The sequence below is a fragment of the Spermophilus citellus genome (assembly GCF_964194105.1).
Source record: "Spermophilus citellus genome assembly, chromosome: 9".
Classification (NCBI taxonomy): domain Eukaryota; kingdom Metazoa; phylum Chordata; class Mammalia; order Rodentia; family Sciuridae; genus Spermophilus; species Spermophilus citellus.
This window is the reverse complement of record NC_138191.1, coordinates 48,613,634-48,633,558: the sequence shown is the minus strand read 5'-3', so window position 1 is coordinate 48,633,558 and position 19,925 is coordinate 48,613,634. Positions and strand designations below refer to the sequence as shown.

The 19,925-nt window shown below is 35.6% G+C and overlaps 1 pseudogene across 1 annotated transcript; it reads right to left on the bottom strand.

Annotated features, from left to right (window-relative positions):
* Nucleotides 1–777: 777 nt before the first annotated feature.
* On the bottom strand, nt 778–1,537 carry LOC308655484 (enolase-phosphatase E1-like; annotated as a pseudogene). Its single transcript has one exon. The product of its transcript is annotated as an enolase-phosphatase E1-like (transcript).
* Nucleotides 1,538–19,925: the final 18,388 nt, after the last annotated feature.

Sequence of the window (19,925 nt, the reverse complement as noted above, 5' to 3'; positions counted from 1 at the left end):
AATATATATTCTTAAACTGTGTGAAGATTAAATTAGAAAGGCAACTGGTAAAACCAGCAGAATTAGAATCATTTTGTTGGACATTAAGAATAACATTTCCTTTTTAGCTGTTATATCTGCATATGTTTTTTATTGATAAGGCAAGTGCCGGCTATGGGTGCCACATGATTAGTAAGTTTCTTCTTCAGTAACAAATACTTGACTGCTCAAGACTCGGGTGAATTTTCTTTCTTTATTTTGCTCTTTTGGAGCAGAAACAAATATCTTTATCTTTTGTACTAAGGGAGGTAAATATGAAATACAGCTATTGTAACTCTTCTAACTCGCCATTAAACAAGGGCAATGAATTGTTAAGAATGTCTCTGAACTAATAATAATAATAATAATAATAAATTCTTAAAAAAAGAATGTCTCTGAAGTATTTCCAGTATTTAAAATAATAGGCCTCTGAATAATTTTCAAAACTAAGTTCTCATTTTGTTATGGGAATTGATAATCATAACACATTTGATCTGTATTCTTCTATCAACTACACTTTGTCCTCAGTGTGGGTCAGTGTTAGGGTCTCAAACTATTTCTACATATACAGCATCTTTAAATAAGTTTCTTCACTGAACTTAAGACTTTTTTTCCTCACTTATGTGCCCATGAAAATTAATGAGCATACACATACATATACTTGCATACATATGTATGTATTACTTTGCCATTAGAATAAAACTAGACACTAGGGGGACAACTCTGAGTAACAGTTTGGTCTTCTGTGGAAGTCTTCCTCTATGCTGAGGAAGGCAGATGTAGTTTGCTGAAGGATGTGATGAGGCTGTAGGAAGTTTTCTCATCATCTGTCAATCCTGCATTGCCAGGTCTCACCACCACAGCTACACGCACACCTGCTTCCTCAGCAGCACTGGCCTTTAAAGTAACATCTGTTAGAAACAAGATGTTGTTGGTTGAGTATCCAATGCTGTTTGCAATCTTTTTGTAACACTCACTCTCCACTTGTGTCCAACTTTGGTATCAAAGTGACATCAAAAAGCTCAAGAATATTTCCCTCTGTAGACTGCCCAAATAATAGTTTCTGAGCCTCTACACTTCCAGAAGAATAGATATACACTTTCATTCCATCTTCTCTCCGCTTCCTGACTGCTGGAACTTCATCTTCAAAGAACTCTGCTTTCATGTGTCCAGCTGTGGATGCTGCCCTCCACATGTGGCCCTGCAGTTGTTTGAGTGCTGTGGTCTTTCAATACAGAGACATCTGCCAGCACACATTATCTAGGATGGCCTCAATTATCTGTTGTAGTTCATCTACCCCATTTCCAGATGCTACAGGGATTGGAATAGCCCCATCCAGGTGGGCATCTTCTTCAGCCTGTTATCTCAAAAGACTGACATCCTACTGGCACTCCTCTTCTTCCCAGTGTGTCTGCAGATACTCTTTAACATTTTCTTTGCTGTAAGGAAATAAAATATCCTGTAATCCCAAGAATTGGGAGGCTGAGGCAGGAGGATCAAAGTTCGAGGCCAGCCTCATCAACAGAGACACCCTCAGGTGCTTAACAAGATCCGGGAGGGCAGTGATGGACGTCTCGCCCCAGCTTTCCCATGTGCCCCCGCCATTGTTTCAGCTACTTTAGCCTCCCATAGCATTTCCCATTGGCGGCCGAGGGTGCAGCAGAAGCTTGCCCCCTAAAGTACATATTTCATCTATCTAAATATTCACAATTGCAGAAGGAAAGAATTATGGAGGTTTTATAATCCAACTTGCAAGTTTTAGAATTAGAAAACTAGGTCAAGAGAGGACAAATAGTTTGCCCAATCTTACCTTTTTATTTTCCGAGAAGTTTAAAAGGATGCATAAAATGAACATAACAAAAAATGTATAAAACCTGAGTGGGGTGATTATAATGATTTATTTAAGTGTTATCTTCATTGCTGCAGTCCAGCTGGCTGGGCAAACTAATCGGGGGGTGACGAGGAACTTGTGTAGATTGATACAGCAGGAGTGGGAGCTGTTTATTGTAGGACAGGAGGGGTATATATACATTCCACACAGCTTATCTTAATTAACATAAACTAGATATAGCAGTCAACCAATAAGGAATCTCCACACTTAATGGCTCGCTGGCTTTACTTCACAAACCACTCCCTCTGCAAAATGCCAGGCGCCATCTTGACCTGTTTACAGACCCTAACATTTCATAACCTAAAATATCTTGAAACTGTTTTAACAGCTTATGAAGAGAGTATATTAGAGTCACACAATTCATACTAGTCATAAGGAAAAAAAATTTACTTTGGAAAAGAACAATTGCCTATAAATTTTAATATTTTGCTTAGATATGAATATCTCCCAGGGAGTACTTTATTGAAAAAGGACTGCTTTTGATCTCCTAAACAAACCTCCCTTAGAAATCCTGAAAATGAATATAACTAGGATTTTCAGGGAACTGTCCCTCATAATCATATTCAATGAGGATTGATGGCCACATACCAAAGCACAATGAAGTAAAATTAATTCTGCTGGAGACCAGGAAATGGCACTTTTACTCAGTAGATCTGTCTGAATCCTATTTAAGAAAAACAGTATTTGCTTAGCAAGTTGAAAATGATTTTCACTAGAATCAATAAAATATTAACAGTAGTTGGCTTGTTTGACAAGCTGTGACCTTCTCATATCCTGATGTAAATCAAATGTTTCCGTGAAAATGGCCAACCTTAAAATCCATTTTTAACAGTCATAAGCTATGTGTACAAAGAAGAATAGGAATTCAACTGCTGGAATAAAAACCTCAAGAGAAAATAACGAGAACATTTTAATTGGTAAGAATCTAGAGATTAGCTTTTATGATGTAACCAGTGAAGAATTAGACATTGAGAATCCAATATGTTATCACATATGTTCAAGAAGTTTTGCATTTTTATTTAATTCTGTAGGAGAAAGATAGATGAAATCTTTTAGTAAATTTGATTTTAGAAGAGTTTGAAAGCAACGATTTAAAGACATTAAGCTATGTTCAGTCATTTAGAGATCCGAAAGTGCAATTTTCCTTAAGTCTTAGCAATACAAAAGAAAAAGAAAATTCACGACACCACATTCCTATTACATACATGGTTATGTAATGTTTTTCTTGCTAGAAGTTTGTGTTTTCATGGTGGAAGTAGCTCAGTGACAAACCCACTGAGTGCTTATAGCCTAAAGTCAGTGTCACTGTTGTAAAATGCAATTTCTCTAACACAGCACACATGATCCATCAAAAAGTCTTATTGGTGCTGTCTTAAATGACTCCCTAAATCTGATTTTTTTCCCAGCATATTTATTGTCCTGATGAAGTCAACATCATCTTTCACTATTACTATGTAAAAGTGTCCTGACCTTTCAACTGCCACTCTTGTCTCCATCTTCCAAACCCCAAAGGGATGTTCTTAAAACGTGTACCAAACCAGATCACTTTTGTTTGTAAAGTTTTCCAAGACTTCCTGTGTTTATTTTTCAATAACATAATCCATTGTTAAATGTGCACCAAATCATATCACTTTTGTTTGTAAAGTTTTCCAAGATTTCCTATGTTTATTTTTCATTAACATAATTCATTGTTAAAAGTGCCAAATGAATATACTGTAATCTCTACACAGCAAGGGAGATATTTCCAGTGGATCTTTCCTTCTCCCATCCTGTGTTACCTTCACTGTCGTCAATGCTCAGAGTACAGGCTGAGCTTCTCCAATTCTGTTTTTGAACTTGCAGTTTCTTAAGCTTGAAACCCTCTGCTCTGTGGTGTGATAGACCATTTCACCATTAGGCCTCAGATTGCTAGAAGCCTCACTGGTAACCCTATTTAAAGCCTCACTGGTAACCCTATTTTAAGGTTACCTCACTGGTAACCCTATTTAAACCCTATTCCAACTCTTCCTTGTGACCCTCTTTTGTTTTCCTCTGAAGTTCCATCCTTTGTGCACAGAATGATTCCTGGATGTCTCCTCCTTCTAGAATATAGAACTGATTAAAGGATAAAATTTATGCAAATGACTGCTGTATATGCCTAAGAATAGTGACTTACATCAATCACATAATGTTGAATGAATGCATGAATAAGAAATGATGCTTTGGTTATATATCCATAATACTGCTGATTTAGATTTAGTAGGATGTATGTCCCACTAATCAGAGGAGATAATCACAGCAACAATAACTTTTTGTATGCATTTCAAAATATTCAAAGTGATTTGAGTATGATTTCAGCCCAATGTAATTTTGGAAGACAAGAAGTTGACCCATAGAGACATACGGTTCCCAGGCTTGGTATCACATTCATCCCTCTCTATCCAATGGACCACTCACTGGAAAGTCAACCTGAAATAGATAAGGTAAGTGGGACGGTTAATAGTACAGTGGGTTCCCAAGTTACCATAGTTTGACTTAATGGGTTTTTAATTTTATGCTGATGCAAAAATGACATGCATTTAGTAGAAACTGCACCTTGAATTCTGAATTTTGATCTCTTTGCTAGATATCAATATGCATTATAATACTCTCATGCGGCTGGATACATGGTCAGGAAGATAAACAAGAGATGGTCTATAGTGCTGTACACTTAAGCTGTGATATTTGGTAGGTTAGGTATATTAAATTTATTTTCAACTTATGATGGATTTATTGGGATATAACCCCATTGTATGTTAAGAAGCCTCTATATATCTTTATATTTCTGGTCATATCATCTGGTTACAGAACACATTATCAATGAAGTGTAATAAGCTTATCATCAACATTGGCTCATATCAGGACTTGTGACCAACAGGATTTGTGTTGATATTTACTAGAACTGAACACCTGCCAAATATGAGTTGACTCCTGGTGTCTTTTCTGATTATCCTCCTCTCTATTTTCTAAGAAAGAAGGCTCTTGAATCATGTGGTATGTAGCCTTGTGAGTTTATAATGTTAATTTATTCAGCTCCCAGATCTATAAACCACTTAGGAAAGATATGCTGTTCATTAAAATCCAGTTTGAAATAGCTCTTGTTTGTTGAAGAGAAAATAGAGTATTATTTAATTCCATGAAAAGCTTATTTGAAATAAAGCATTTGTCAACAACCTGACATTTACCTTAAGAAAAAAAAAATAGGACATTTGGGTAGCACTTAAAATTTACATCTGTGAGGACAGCAGACTATAATAAATGTTCATTAGTGGTAGCTACACTCTTTAACAGAGATAGCAGAAAATTTATAAAAATTGATTATAGTATATTCATTTGGCACTGTTAACAATGGATTATGTTCCTGAAAAATAAATTAATTATCAGGAAAGGATGTCATCGAGCCTAAAGTACAGGTTTAAGCAAAGTGCTGGCTCAGAAATGATGGAGTTTAACGTCTGAAGTAAACTATACTCTGCCTTGATGAAAAAGTCCTGGATAGGTGGAGCGGGAGAATAAAATGTCTTCCATAGTGATTTGAGAAGATCTCATATCCATCATAGCCTCTTGACACAACTATGAAGTCAATGTGGTGTTTACTTGGTACCTTTTGTCCCTTACTGTGCCTTTTCCTCCTTCATGGGATTGCTACTCCTTCTTTCAGCAATTTGAGTCTCCCCTGTGGTCGTCATCTTTCCGTTATTTAAAAAAAAAAGTGAGATGATTAAATTATAAAGAGAAAAGGTCTATTTTTGGCTTACAGTTTTGGAGGTTCTAGTTTGTGATCAGTGAACCCCATCCTTGGGCCCTATGGCGAGGCAGCACATCAAGGCAGGATCGATCATGAGGTGGAACAGAACCTCTCATACCATGAGCTAAGGTAAAGCAGGGGATTAGGCCAGGGTCCCACATCCCATTGAGTACCCTCCATCAATGACCTAATGACCTTCCAATAAGGTCCCACTTCCTCAAGATTCCACCACCTCCCATGGGTACCACACTGTAGACCCAGCCTCTAACACATGGGCCTTTGTGGGACATTCAAGATCCAAAATATAGCACCCTTAAAAAAAAAAAAAAGCCCTACAATAAAATCTCTCTGTCAGTCTTTGTCCCTTATTTTTATATAGTAATTTAAAAGTAGATGTTCACGAGACACACTATCTGGATTAAGATCCCAGATCCATTGTATTTGTAACTTGTCCTTGCCGTGTCTCAGTTTCCTCTTGTGTAAAAGGAATAGAAGTTTCTGTACCGAAGATCTGTGGTTTTCATGATTTATTATGAAAGGGTTATGAAAGGAATATTTTGTTTATTGTTCAATGAATTTTAGGCATCTTTGTGCTATAGAAGATGGGTAGAGAATCTTTGGGATTCTTCTCTATTGATCCTAAATTCACGTAATTAATTCAGTTCCATTCTGAAGGTCAGTCAAGCTTGCCTCAAATTTTGAGGATTGGCTGGCCACTGCATCCCAAGCTGTTGATGCCCCAGGATTTTATTCATGGATACTGGAATTTTAGAGTTGGCAATAATTTAGGAGTTATATATGTTTAACAAGTGGGATGCTAATAGGTATCGATAAATTTCAAATATCTACTTAATATGGTGGCTTAAGAAAAAAAATGAGAGAGAACTGGGATGTGAAGGTGCTGCAGGCATTTCCTTTCTCTTTGAGGATTTTAAAGTCTTTATAAATTAATTGGCACATATTGGCAATCCCTTTCAACTAGTGTCCTTAAAGATTTTTTTTTTTTAATAATGCCATGGGCATGATCTTTTACTGCATGAGATACAGAGGAGATCACAAACAACATAACAGCTTTGTGTCATATTGGTATAGCTGAAAATCCTTTATGAAGCACAATCCTATGTATTGGGCACTGTTCCATGAATGTTCATATAGTTTCTCAGTTGGTCCTGAAAACCAGTCTATGAAGCAGAGTTTTTCTTTCCATTTCACTGTAATAAAAGAGACAGTAGAGCTTACCTGTCATGACCATGTGTCCAGGGACTGAACCAGGATTCTCTCCAGGCCTATCTGTGTCTAATCAGAGCTTGTGCTCCATCACTCCCTTCCATCATGGCCTGCAAGTGTATTTGGGAGAAATGTTGGGCTTTTGTTCAGACAACTAACATACAAAGATTACCATCCTTGGGAGTTTCTAAAAGTTTGATATTGATCTTATGACTGGCTGCATCAGAACTGCTGGACTTGATTGCTCAATGTTTTCAACAATAAAAATGAATGTTGGGTTCTTAACTACCCATTGTGTTCAGTCTATTTCACCCTGCATCATTTAAGAAGGGAGCAAGAGATCTGGAAGACAACTCTGGTCCTTTTAGATCTAAAACTTTTCATCTGAAACAATTTCAGAAATTTTTATATATCTGTCAAAAGCAATGTAGGAAAGATTTTGGATCTTTTAGTGAAGAAAGCAAAGAAAAGATAATTCACTATTTCTTGTTTTATTTGGATCAATGTCATGTACAAGTATAAATCATAAAACCTATTTGCTTCTGTAAGTACTGGTTGGATGCAAAATGCATTATTGTCCATGGATTTTATTCTTAAAATTTGCAAGACAAGAACCCAGAAGGAAATTGGTGAGGCCTGTGACCTTCTGAAGCAGGAATCTAGTTTAGTCTGAAAACCAGTTTCATAAATGTTGTCTTAAAGTAACAAAATTCAGAAAATATTAAATGGAAATAAAAATAGGGTTTTCTAGACCTCTGAGTACTGAGTGGTGTGGGTGAAAATGTTTTTGTATCAGAGATTTAAAAACAGATTCCTGAAAATGGGAGTTCAAAACACAATTTGAGTCAAATGTATGAAAGATGATATATCATGAACTATGTAATGCTTTAAATAATCAATAAAAAAAAGAAAAAAAAATAAAAACAGATTCCTGAAAAGATTAAATAAATTAGTGTATATGTAAAATAGAATAAGGTTTTGCCCAAAGTTGGAATATTCTTCCTGTCTAAGAAAATACAAGTGGAAACATATGCCTTTGATGAGCACAGAAATAAAAATATAATTATATAATTGCTGAATGATCAGAAAGATTATAGAAGTATACCAATTAATTTAGTTTGATACTGATGGGTTAAGAGAGATCCAACATTTATTTTAAAATACTAAAAATTTTAAAGTTTACTTTCAGGTTTTTAGTCTTATTATCTATTATATACAAAGCAAGTACATGGATATTTTTGATATGTCTATATATAAAATAACCCCAAATAACTAAGAAGTATAAGTCTTATATTTTTTTCTAGCACTGGTAATAATGAACTTGTACTTTAAAAATTATCATGCACGAAGTATATTTTTAAACATGATATTTCTTCATAATTAGGAAGACGAACCCTATTTTCTTTCCTCAGAGCATTATTTTTTTTTATGTTTCTGAACATGTAGGCAAAAGAATTTTCAGATAGCAAATCAATTTCTCTCTTTTTCCCTACCAAATACAATTTCTTTCAAAAATTTAAAAGAGCAAAAAATTTTATTCTATTTTTTTTCTACTCTCTACCATCACAATGAAGAAATTGAGGTCTAGGAAGGAAAACTGAACAATCTGTTGTTGGGCAAATGGTGGAGACTCAGGTTTTGAGTCTTCAAATTTTTGTTCTGAGGAAAACAGCTGGAAGGATACAATAGATCTAAAGAAATTTTAAAGTGAAGCAACTTTCCAGGTCAAAAGGTTAATATAGACTTAGTGACCTCTTCTAACCTTTTAATCTACTTTTAAAAATAGATTTTAATCACATGGATCCCAGGATATCATAAGCTATTAAAATCTTTGGATTTATCAAAGAAAAATTATATTATGTTCAGAATAACTTTAATTATTAAGTATTTATTTTAATTTTAGTATACACATGTGGTTTCCAAGAGGATTTCAGGTGTTTTACTATAGGATCTATACCTTAAGGTTAATCATATAGGAAGAGATAAAGAAAACAGGAAAATCAGAAAAGGGTAAAATAAAGGAATTTAACATAAATATTGTCTTGGAGGGCAAAACATGACTATGAATTTCCAAGTTGTCAAAGCAAAACAGTCATGTCACCATTATTAAAAAGGAAGAAATCTACCAATTCTAAAATATGTACAATATTTCTTGACACTAAATTCTTAAAGGAATTTTTAACATGCACTTTCGAGTCTAAATAATATGTGGACATTGTCTTAAATTTCTTAAATAAATATATTAGGAAATCTCATATTGCAGGTAGGGTTGAGAACATTTTATAAGATTTAAACTGTCTGAGAATATCCACATTCAGGTAAGTTTAGAACATTACTGTCTCATCATTCAGAATAAGTTAAAAAATTGATGTTTTGGGCTGGGGATGTGGCTCAAGTGGCAACGCGCTCACCTGGCATGCGTGGGGCCCTGGGTTCCATCCTCAGCACCACATAAAAAAAAATAAAGATGTTGTGTCCACTGAAAACTGAAAAATAAATATTAAAAAATTTTTTTCTCTCTCTCTCCTCTCTCTCTTTTAAAAAACATTGATGTATAATGTCTACATTTCCTTAAAAAATTAAGATTCTTTGTATAGAATCTGTTTTATACTATGAAATTAATTATTTACTTTCTGTTTAAGGTGGTTAAAACATGTCCTTAATATTCTTCTTCTGGAGTAGTCAGTCTTGCCTTGGTGATTCATTTGTAACTATGTAATTCAGTAGAAGTGATGCTGTGTGACTTAGGAGCAAGGGTCATAAAAAAAGCTATGGTCACCAATAAGACTGAATACACAGTGACCCCCATGTTGTGAGGAAGCCCAGGTGCAGGACTCAGGAGGAAGAGGGAAGACATCTCTAGATGACTTCATCCCACACTTTCTGGCTGGACCTAATCATCTTTTCTTTCCAGCTGATGGGTCAGATGTCATGGAGCAGAAAAGAGACAGTCAAGCTATATGCTTGCCTGACTCACAGAATACTTGTTGAGGATGATTGTTTTAAGCTACTCAGTTTTGCAGGAATTTTTTTTTTTTTATATAGCAATAGTAAGCAATAGACTGGTAGAAGAAATTCTGCCTTTAGCATGAGAAATATCTGCTGTGTAAATTCAAAATAAGAAAGCACAAGGAGATCTGAGGTCAGCAAATTTCATCGTTGTAAATCTGAACAGTGGTTTAAAAAACATTTTCACATGTCTAAAGTAAATAAGAAATAAAAAAAAATGTAGAAAGTGGCAGTGTGGTTTTTCTGACTAGAAAGGAATAAAAAGAGCTGTGTTGCAGATGAGATTGCTCAGATTAGGATAGCAGTGCTATTTGCAGAGGTGAGACTCTTTGTTAGATCCTTGGCAGACTAACAAAATTGATTCAGAGATCTCTTTCCTTGAATGTTTCGTATCTTTAAATCTGTAGGAACAAAATCCACTGCATTCTTTTCCGGCATGGTGTTATCAGAAAGTCCCTGTTCGTTGTAGCTCTCCAGTGATGTACAATGAAAGGAACATCGCTGCAGTACATCCTGGGTATCAAGCTATAATAGATTACTGCACAATCCACTTGCTGCCATCTGGTGTGCCATTATCTGCAAATGAATCTCTTCTGGATCAACGTAAATATCTTCCCACTTGTAGCCAAAGGAAATATTTTCTTTCACTTTTCAACTGACAATCCTGCAATGTGGTCTTAACTATGATTTCCAAAAAGGATACCAAAAATGATGTTTTGGGAAATATCAATCATCTCAGCTATCCACCTCTTCCTACCTATGTAGTGATTTACAGGTAATCCTGAATAGTTATTTGACTATATTCAACCTGATGGCAGAGTGTCACTTTTTCTACTTTCCCTTTGAATGTGTTCTACTACTGGACCAAAAAAAATATACCGTGTTATGACAGCAGTAAGTCCTCCTTTCCTGTAGTACTCCTGCGTAATAAAAATCACAAAACAATTGAAGAAAATCTATAAGGCCTCTGAGATCTCATTCACTTCATCCTCTAGTTTTTACTTTAGCAGAGCAATATCTAACCTTCCCTTTCCTGAATCTAGCAGAGAACCCCATACAATTTGCACCATATCCTCAAAATTGTCAACTCCTTACATAATCCTGTGATCTCCATATGCTCTGTCTGTAATTAGAAGTCTTCCTTCCTCCTTTAGATCTTACAGAATCTGTGCTATATTCTGTGAAACCTTCCCTAGCACCCAAGGTTAAGTGTCCATACATACCACCTTGATTACCCCTTTATTCATTCTAGTTGTGTTAGGATTCTCAAAAGACTGGATTAATGAATATGATAATTCTATTCAGTTACTCCAGACAGTCCTTTCTTCTGTACCCCTTTTGCTACCTGTTCAACACGGCTTTCCTGGCCTGTATTTTGGATTACCGCAGCAGAATCTTAATAGGTAGGTCTGTCACCAACTAATGTTTACTCCAGCCCATCTTCCAGCATTCTGTCAATGATATTTCAATAAAACAAAATTAACTATTTTATACCATTTCAATATTTCTTTTGGACTCATATAGAAAAAATGCAAATTTCTTAGTTTAGCCTGTAAGATCTTTTCTAACATGATTCATTTTACACATTTACACTGTATTTCTTTGTTCATGTCACACCTCTCCCCACAATGAATGCCTCTTTGTTCCCCCAAACACTGGACTCTTTCATACCCCTATGCTTTGGGGAATAATCATTCCCTTTATTAGACATGTCTATTCTTTGTCTCCATGCTCTGCCCCTTTATTTTGTAAAAGAAAAAAAAAACCAATAATTTTTTGGAACCAGTCACCATAGCACTTATGCTGTGTTTTAAATTCCTGTTACATGACTCTAAATCTGATTTAACAGCGAACACCATTAAGGCAGGGCAGGTACTTTTCTCTTTTTTAATGTTACACTCCTAATACTGTTGCTCTATAAATACGCATTAAGTGATGGAGGCTCTCGGTTTTCTCTGTCACTCTGTTTCTGTTCCTTTTATAACACTGCACTGTATTGCTGTTTATCTCTTTGTGTATAATATCCCCTACTGAAGTTTGTATTAGTTGGCATTTCCATAGCATTTAACACTGACCATGCGTTCTTTCTGAAACACTCCCTTTTTTTGGATTTCATGACATCACACTCTTCTATTCTCTTCTTGATTTTGACTGGGGTTGCCTAGCCTTCTTTCAGCAATCATCTTTCATATGTGAAGTCTGTCTTCCTCCTCTTCACCTTCTCTTTCTCTTTGAACAATTAGTACTAATACCTTTTCTACTCTCCATTTCTCCATATTTTTGGTGACATCATCAACATACTGACTTTATTTATCAGTAATACACAAATATACCAAAACATTAACAATTCCATTCAAGATACTTCTTTTGAACTCAGATATATACATCCTGTTTATACAACATCCATATATATTCTTACAGCTCTTTCCAAGCACAACATAGTGTCATGAGCTTAACCAAGTGTCTTCACCAAAGTGATATATTAAATTCCTAGCCTCCAGGACTTCAAAATGAGACTATATTTGGAGATAGTTTCTTCAAACAGATAATTAAGTGGAAAAGGTATCATCATGGTGGGCCCTAATCCAATGTGATTGGTGTCTTTATAAGAAGCAGAGATGAAAACTGGATGTGGTGGTGTATGACTGTAATCCCAGCAACTTGGAGGCTGAGGCAGGAGGATCCTAAGTTCAAGGCCAGCCTTGGCAATTTATCGAGGCCCTAAGCAACTTAGCAAGACCCTGTCTCAACAGAAAAAATAAAAAGGACTGGGGATGTAGCTTTATTGGTTAAACACCCCTAGGTTCAATCCCTGGTACCCTCCTTCAAATAAAAAAAATGATGCAGAGATGAGGATATATATACATGGACTGAGGGCCGCAGAAGGGATCCAACTCCAAGCCAAGGAGAGAGGCTCCAGAAGAAACCAAATGGGCTGGCACTTTGACCTTGAAATTTCATCCTCTGGATGGAACTGTGAAAAAGTTAATTTCTGTTGTAAAAGCCCCCTAATCTGTAGTATTTTATTATGGCAGTCCAAGAAAGCTAATATATAGCCTCAAATATTGAATCAATCTGTTTTCCCCAAAATATGATCTTCTTATCTTCCCTGTTTCAGTGGGTAATACCAATATCCACTCAGTTATAGAAATTTGAAACCTCATTAATTAAAATGGTAATTAATGTAGATGGATCTCTTCTCAATCTCCAGGTGCATCTTCATTCTAAATATCTTTTCATTTCTCCCAGTGTCTCTCGAGGCTAAGCCACCATGATCCTTCACTGATACTGAAGCTATTGCCCTTCTGTCTCCTTCTTCCATTTTTACCTTTATGCTTTATTCTTTGCAATGAAGATTATTTTACTTAAAATGAAAATATAAGTGGGTCACTCTCCACTTAAAATCCATAATCATATCCAACTGCGCAAGGAACTGAAAGGCTTTGTTGGATCTGAGACCTTCCTACCTCTCTAGGACAATTTTGTACCATCTTCCTTTTTAATTCTCTTAGTTCCTCCAGTGTTATGTTTCCTTTCTCAGGAACTTTGCAATATTATTCCCACTACAGAGGAATAACTGATAGGAGTATGAGAGATTCACCACCTCTGCATTCCCACTATAAAGAATTAGCTCTCCCTCTTCTCCTTACTTTCCCATTCTTCTCCCTATTCTATGTCTTTTTGATAAACGTAATTATATCTAGCATTTTTCTGAGCTTTATTACATGCTACACTTTTCATGTATTAACCTCCTTATGTCTAATCACAGTCCTACAAAGAAGGTTCTATTTTCTCTCTTTCACTGATTAAGAAACTGAGATGCCAAGCTGTTAGAGAAGTGAAGTGACTTGTGCCAGTTTCCAAAACTAGAAGCAGTGGAGCTTAGATTTGAACTCAGAGAGAGGGAATAGCTCTAAAGCTAAGACATAATTAAGAAAAACAAAAAAACAACACATGATTTTCCGGATTAGATCAGGGCAGTCAGTATGTATGATATTAAATTCCTTCATAGTTGAAATGAATAATTGTGCAATAAATTTCTTACAATCTATCTTCTGGATCACTATGTAGTCTCCATGTGATCAGAGGCAGTGTCTGACTTGTGGACCATCATATTGTTAAGTACCTGATACGTTGCTGTGGTGGGCCATCCACAAACATTTGTTAAATTGATGCATCGTGAGCTTTCCTACAGTAGAAATCCTGGATGGGGAACTTTGATCCTAACCGAATCCTGGCCTATGGAAGATCTGAATAGATGCATATTTGACTAGCTATCGCTAATAAATGACAGTGTGGCATCAATATTTAATTATATATTATGCTGTCTACCCCCCAAAAGTAGAAACATATTAATCCTGGTAAAGGGATGATGAAGATATGGGGTGGTGGAATAGATAAGGATATAGGAGGAGATTATCTGAGTTATTATCCCCTTTTTTTCTCTTTCAAACCAAGCTTCTATTTTAATTTGTTGTTATAATGCATTATATATGAAAATCTTGATCCATCTAATGAAAAACTTTCCTCTTTATGTCTCTTTGTCTCTTTGTTTCTATTGCTGTGTCTGCCTTTCCCTCCCTTTTAGTAGGCTACAATATTCATTTGTTTTGTTTCCCTTTCTTTCCTGGTTTTCATTCATTTTTTGTTTGGTGTTTCTCATTTTCATGCAACATGAACATTATGGGGACTGTGACTGTCTTGGAATCATTTTTATTTGCTATCTCTGCCGAGTTTCTGACTCCTCTGAGACAAGGACTTTACAAGCCTTTATTGTACTGGTGCAGAGATTAAAGGGAAGGCAGTGCTACTTTGGAGTTTATCTTTTTACACTTTTTCTGTCCTGAATCCTGCCCTGAATCCACTCCCTGCCAACAGTTATGAAATGGCTCACAGGTCCTGTTCATAGATCTTCCTTGTTGCAGTAGGGAAAGGGAAATAGCAAAGAATAACTAGAATTGTTCTACAACTATGTACTTAATGCATATTTGTAAGAAGTATTTAATATTAAAGAGCCTTTTAAATGATTTTGGTAGAAGAAAACAATCTTTTAATGCGTATATGTATAGAAATAGTGAACTGAAAGGATTTCAACATAGTTAAGGTTTTTATTTCTCAAAGGAGATTTATCATCATTAATATGTTATTCAAAAAATTCTTTCAAGGCAAATCAGCATCTCTACAGTAAACAGTATTCTCATTTCATTTCATGTAATACAGAATGATTCTTCTCTTTTGCTTAAAATCAACTGTAAGTTAGTGGTAATATTTGCAGGTTGTCTCTTATGGGAATCTAGTCTCAGGAGTAACTGGTGGGGTAATAACTGTGTGTGTGAGTGTGTGTGTGTGTGTGTTTGTGTGTGTGTGTATGTATGTAAGTATGTAAGAAAAGAGAGAGTGCTTGCCCTGCGTGCATACATATCCACAGATGTGTAAGCCTAGTTTCTTCTTCCTCTGTGGCAGATGGTAGTGTGTCATGAGGTCATAGAAAAAGGTAGGTATGACATTTTATGGATCAGATGGTTGTGAATTCAATCAACAAATATTATTCAATATCCAATGGCCACTGGTATGTTACCTTTGTGTCACTGTGACCAAAATATCTGATAAGGACAGCCTAGAGAAGGGAACATTTATTTTGGCTCAGGGTTTCCTAGATAACAGTCCATGACCATCTGAGAAGTCCATTGCCCTGGGCCCAAGGTGAGACAGAACATCATTGTGGAAGGGCATAGTGGAGGAGCACTGTGCCATTCATACCAGCCCAAGAAACAGAAAAAGAGAAGGGATAAGCAGTCACAGGGAAGATGAGCCCTTCCAGGGCAAGTTTCCAGTGAGCCACCTCCTCCAGCCATGTCTCACTTGCCTACACTTACCACCCAGTCAGTCCATTCAAACTAGGACAGACTAATGATGTTAAATCTCTCACAGTCCAACTATTTCACCTATGAATCTGATTGCAATAACAGAGGAGGTTTTGGGGGGACACCTCATATCTAAACCATAGCAAATAGAAAATGTTGTTGTTTTGGTAATAAGGTTATTGTTAGGATTGGTATTGAATTTATCTAAATTATTCTTTATAATTTAAGGATAAAATATAGTGCTGCACTTTTAGAGTTTAAACTAAAACTTTTTACCTGTGTATGCTTTATTAGCCATTTAGAGCAATAGCACAAATAATATTATTCAGACACATGAAGAAAACACATACATACATACACACACACACACACACACACACACACACACATGCAAACCAAGCAGTTCATCAGCAGCCTGATCAGGGAGTATCCAGCTATGTCCAGAGAAAAGAGGATGTTGCTATGGTCAAAACATTTCATATTTTGGTTCCATTGCCAAAAATATTTTTAAAGTGTGAAAGAATGCTAAATGATCATCTTATCTGGGGAGTTTTCATAACTCCCGTGTAAATGCTTTCCATAATAATTGTATATACCTAACCTTGGCATTATCATAGCTTGCATTTTAAATTGGTTTATGAGAAAAAGAATAGATCCATTCTCTAAAATTCAGGTTTTACAGCAATTATATTACCTAGTCAATTAATAAACTACATTCTAGTGTCCACCTCAATTTTGAAAGCATCTTTAGTTTGTTTAATAATCCCAATGACCAAAAAAAAAAAAAAATCTCAGGGGCCTTTGAACTAGATTTTGGAATCAGATAAGCTCATTAAATGTGTTTCTAAGTTTCAATTTACTGACTGGGAGTGGTTATGTGCCTAAGATGCTAAGGCTGGATTTCATGCCTAACCACCCCCAAAGAGGAGGAATGTTCATCCCCAGTAATCCATGGTCCCTGAGGGTTGGATTTACAAACTAATTGAATGATTAAGCAAAGTTAAATCTATTTATTTTAGTCTCTCTCTTACATGTCACCAGAGTAGGAAGAGTATCTCCTCTTTTTTCTCTTATCATAATTCATTTTTCCTGTGGGGTGGTGGGGGACAGGGGCAGACATGTTTAACTCCATTCCTCACTCATCACACACCAAATAATTGGGGTATATTTTCTTCAGTTGTCTTTTGCTCTTTCCTCTGGCTTTTTCTTTTTTTTTTTTTACTGGTGAGGTTGTTCTAGGAATATACTTCTCACCAATGTTTTTATACTTTTGCTACAGTTATATGTGACCATAAAAATAATCACCAGTTAAAGTGCTTTATTTTGCCAGTTATTGGTCATTATTTTAATTGGGACACACACATATCAACAATCCTTTAAGGTAGGTACTATCATAATTCCCAATTTAGTTTTGAAAAAGCTGAAGCCCCAAAATGTTACTCACACAAAGTCACACCATCAGAAAATGATGGAATTGTTTCCATTTTTTATGTTCTCAATCAATATACTATTTTGCTTATTTATAGATTTGTTTTGTTTTACCTGAAATATGTCCTTTAACACTTCTTATAGTGCAGGTCTGATGAGTTCTTTCAGCTGTCTTATGTCTAAAATCATTGCTTCACCTTTACATTTTACAGTGTGTATACATGGGATATAAAGTTCTAGACTGACAATTCCTTCTGCCCCTATTACTTTAAAGTTATTGTTCTGCTGTCTTCTTATTTGCATTGTGCCTACTGAGAAATCTGATATAATCCTTAGGCTTGTCCACCCCTTCTTCATGTGTCCTTTTTCTCTGGATGCTTTTAAGACTTTTGTCCACTCTAGCACTAATTTTCAGACATTTGAAATGATATATTCATTGGTGTAGTTTTCTTTGTGTGTGTTATACTTGAGGGTCATTGGGTGTTATGGATAGGTGAGTCAATATTGCTTTTCAACTTTGTAAAAATTTTGGCTTTTGTTCAAATATTCTTTTGGTCCTCTCTTTCTTACTCCCTTCCTTTGAAGTTGTACCATAGCACTGTGATACTCTTTTCATTTTTAAAAATGTAATTTTTTCCTCTGCATGTTCTATTCTTGGAGAGTTTCTAGTTCTATAATTTCAAGTTCACTAATCTTTTCTTCTTCAGTGTTTAATCTGCCATTAATCCTGGATAGGATATTTAAAATTTCTTGTATACTAATTTTCATCTCTAGAAATTGAATTTGGGTCATTTTTTAACAAACTAATTGAATGGTTAAGCAAAGTTAAATCCATTATAACTTTTTGAACATATGAATATAGTTACACTAAATGTTTTAATGCTTTTTTTCTAATCCTAATACCTAGGTCAATTCTGGTCCAATTAATCTATCACTTTTCTCCTTATAGATAATACATTCTTGCCTTTTTTCATATGCTGATAATCTTTAATTAGAAGCTGGACATTGTGAATTTTGCCTTGTTTGCTTCTGGATAATTTTGTATTTCTATAAATCATCTTGGCTTTGTCTTTATAAATGTTCACTTGGAAACAGTTTCTTCTTTCTGGATCTGGAAAATCATAAGATGATTTGTCTGATGGTTTGGAACAATTCCCAGTCCATATTAATTTCCTTCCACTGGGTGAATGACTTTTTGTGTACTTTGCACAATAATGTATGAAGAGTTTTACCATCTGGCAGTTCAGAAAAGATCCTGTTCTTGGCCCTGTATGTGTCGGCACTACTTTCTCTAATCATTCTGAAATCTTTTTTCCAAAATTTGAATAAATTTTTCACACAATGTGTACTATTTAATGCTCTGCTGAATGTTCAGGGGTGTGGGGTGTGGAGGTAAGAACCTGGTCCTCTGCAGACAACCATGGTCTTTTCCATCAACACCTCTGTCATTCCTGGTACTTTGTCCTGTGAACTAAGACTGTCTTAATCTTCCAGAAATCCCTCTCTGTGTCTTCAGCACCTGGAGTCTGCTAGACTCCATGCTTAGCTCCTTCTCTGTCACAGCCTAAAAGTTCTTATAAAGCAGTAAGGTACGGCTGGATGAATTTGCTTCCTTTTTTTTTTTTTTTGTTGTTGTTGTATGGAGGATTGAACTCAGAGGCATTTAACCATGGAGTTACATCCCCAGCCCTTTTAATTTTTATTTCTTTTATTTATTCTAATTAGTTAACATGACAGCGGAATGCATTTTGATTCATTGTACACAAATGGAGAACAACATTTCATTTCTCTGTTTGTACATGATGTAGAGTTGTACCACATGTGCAGTCATACGTGTACCTAGGGTAATGATGTTCATCTCATTCCACCATCTTTCCTGCCCCTGTGTCCCCTCCCCTCCCTTCCCTCGCCTGTGCCAAGCAAAGTTCCTCCATTCTCCCCCACTGCCCACCCCACCCCCATTATGAATGAGCATTCACTTATCAGAGAGAACATTCAGCCTTTGTTTTTTGGGGATTGGCTTACTTCGCTTACCATGATATTCTCCAACTTTCATTTACCTGCAAATGCCATAATTTTATTCTCTTTGAATGCTGAGTAATATTCCATTGTATATATATATATATATATATATATATATATATATATATATATATATACCACCTTTTATTTATCCATTCATCTGTTTAAGGGCATCTAGGATGGTTAAACAGTTTAGCTATTGTGAATTGAGCTGTTATAAACATTGATGAGGCTGTGTCCCTGTAGTATGCTGATTTTAAGCCCTTTGGTATAGACCAAGGAGTGGGATAGCTGGGTCAAATGGTGGTTCCATTCCCAGTTTTTCAAAGAATCTCCATACTGCTTTCCAGATTGGCTGCACCAATTTGCATTCCCACAAGCAATGTGCTCTAGTGTACCTTTTTTTCCCACATCCTCCCCAACATTTATTATTGTTTGTCTTCTTGATAGCTGCCATTATGACTGGATGAGATAAAATCTTAGAGTAGTTTTGATTTGTATTTCTCTAATTATAGAGAAGTTGAACATTTTTTCATGTATTTTTTGATTGATTGAATATCTTCTTCTGAGAAGTGTCTGTTCAGTTTCTTAGCCCATTTATAGATTGGGTTATTTATTATTTTTTTGGTGTTAAATTTTTTTAGTTCTTTATATATCCTAGAAACTAGTGCTCTATCTAATGTGCATGTAGTAAAAGGTG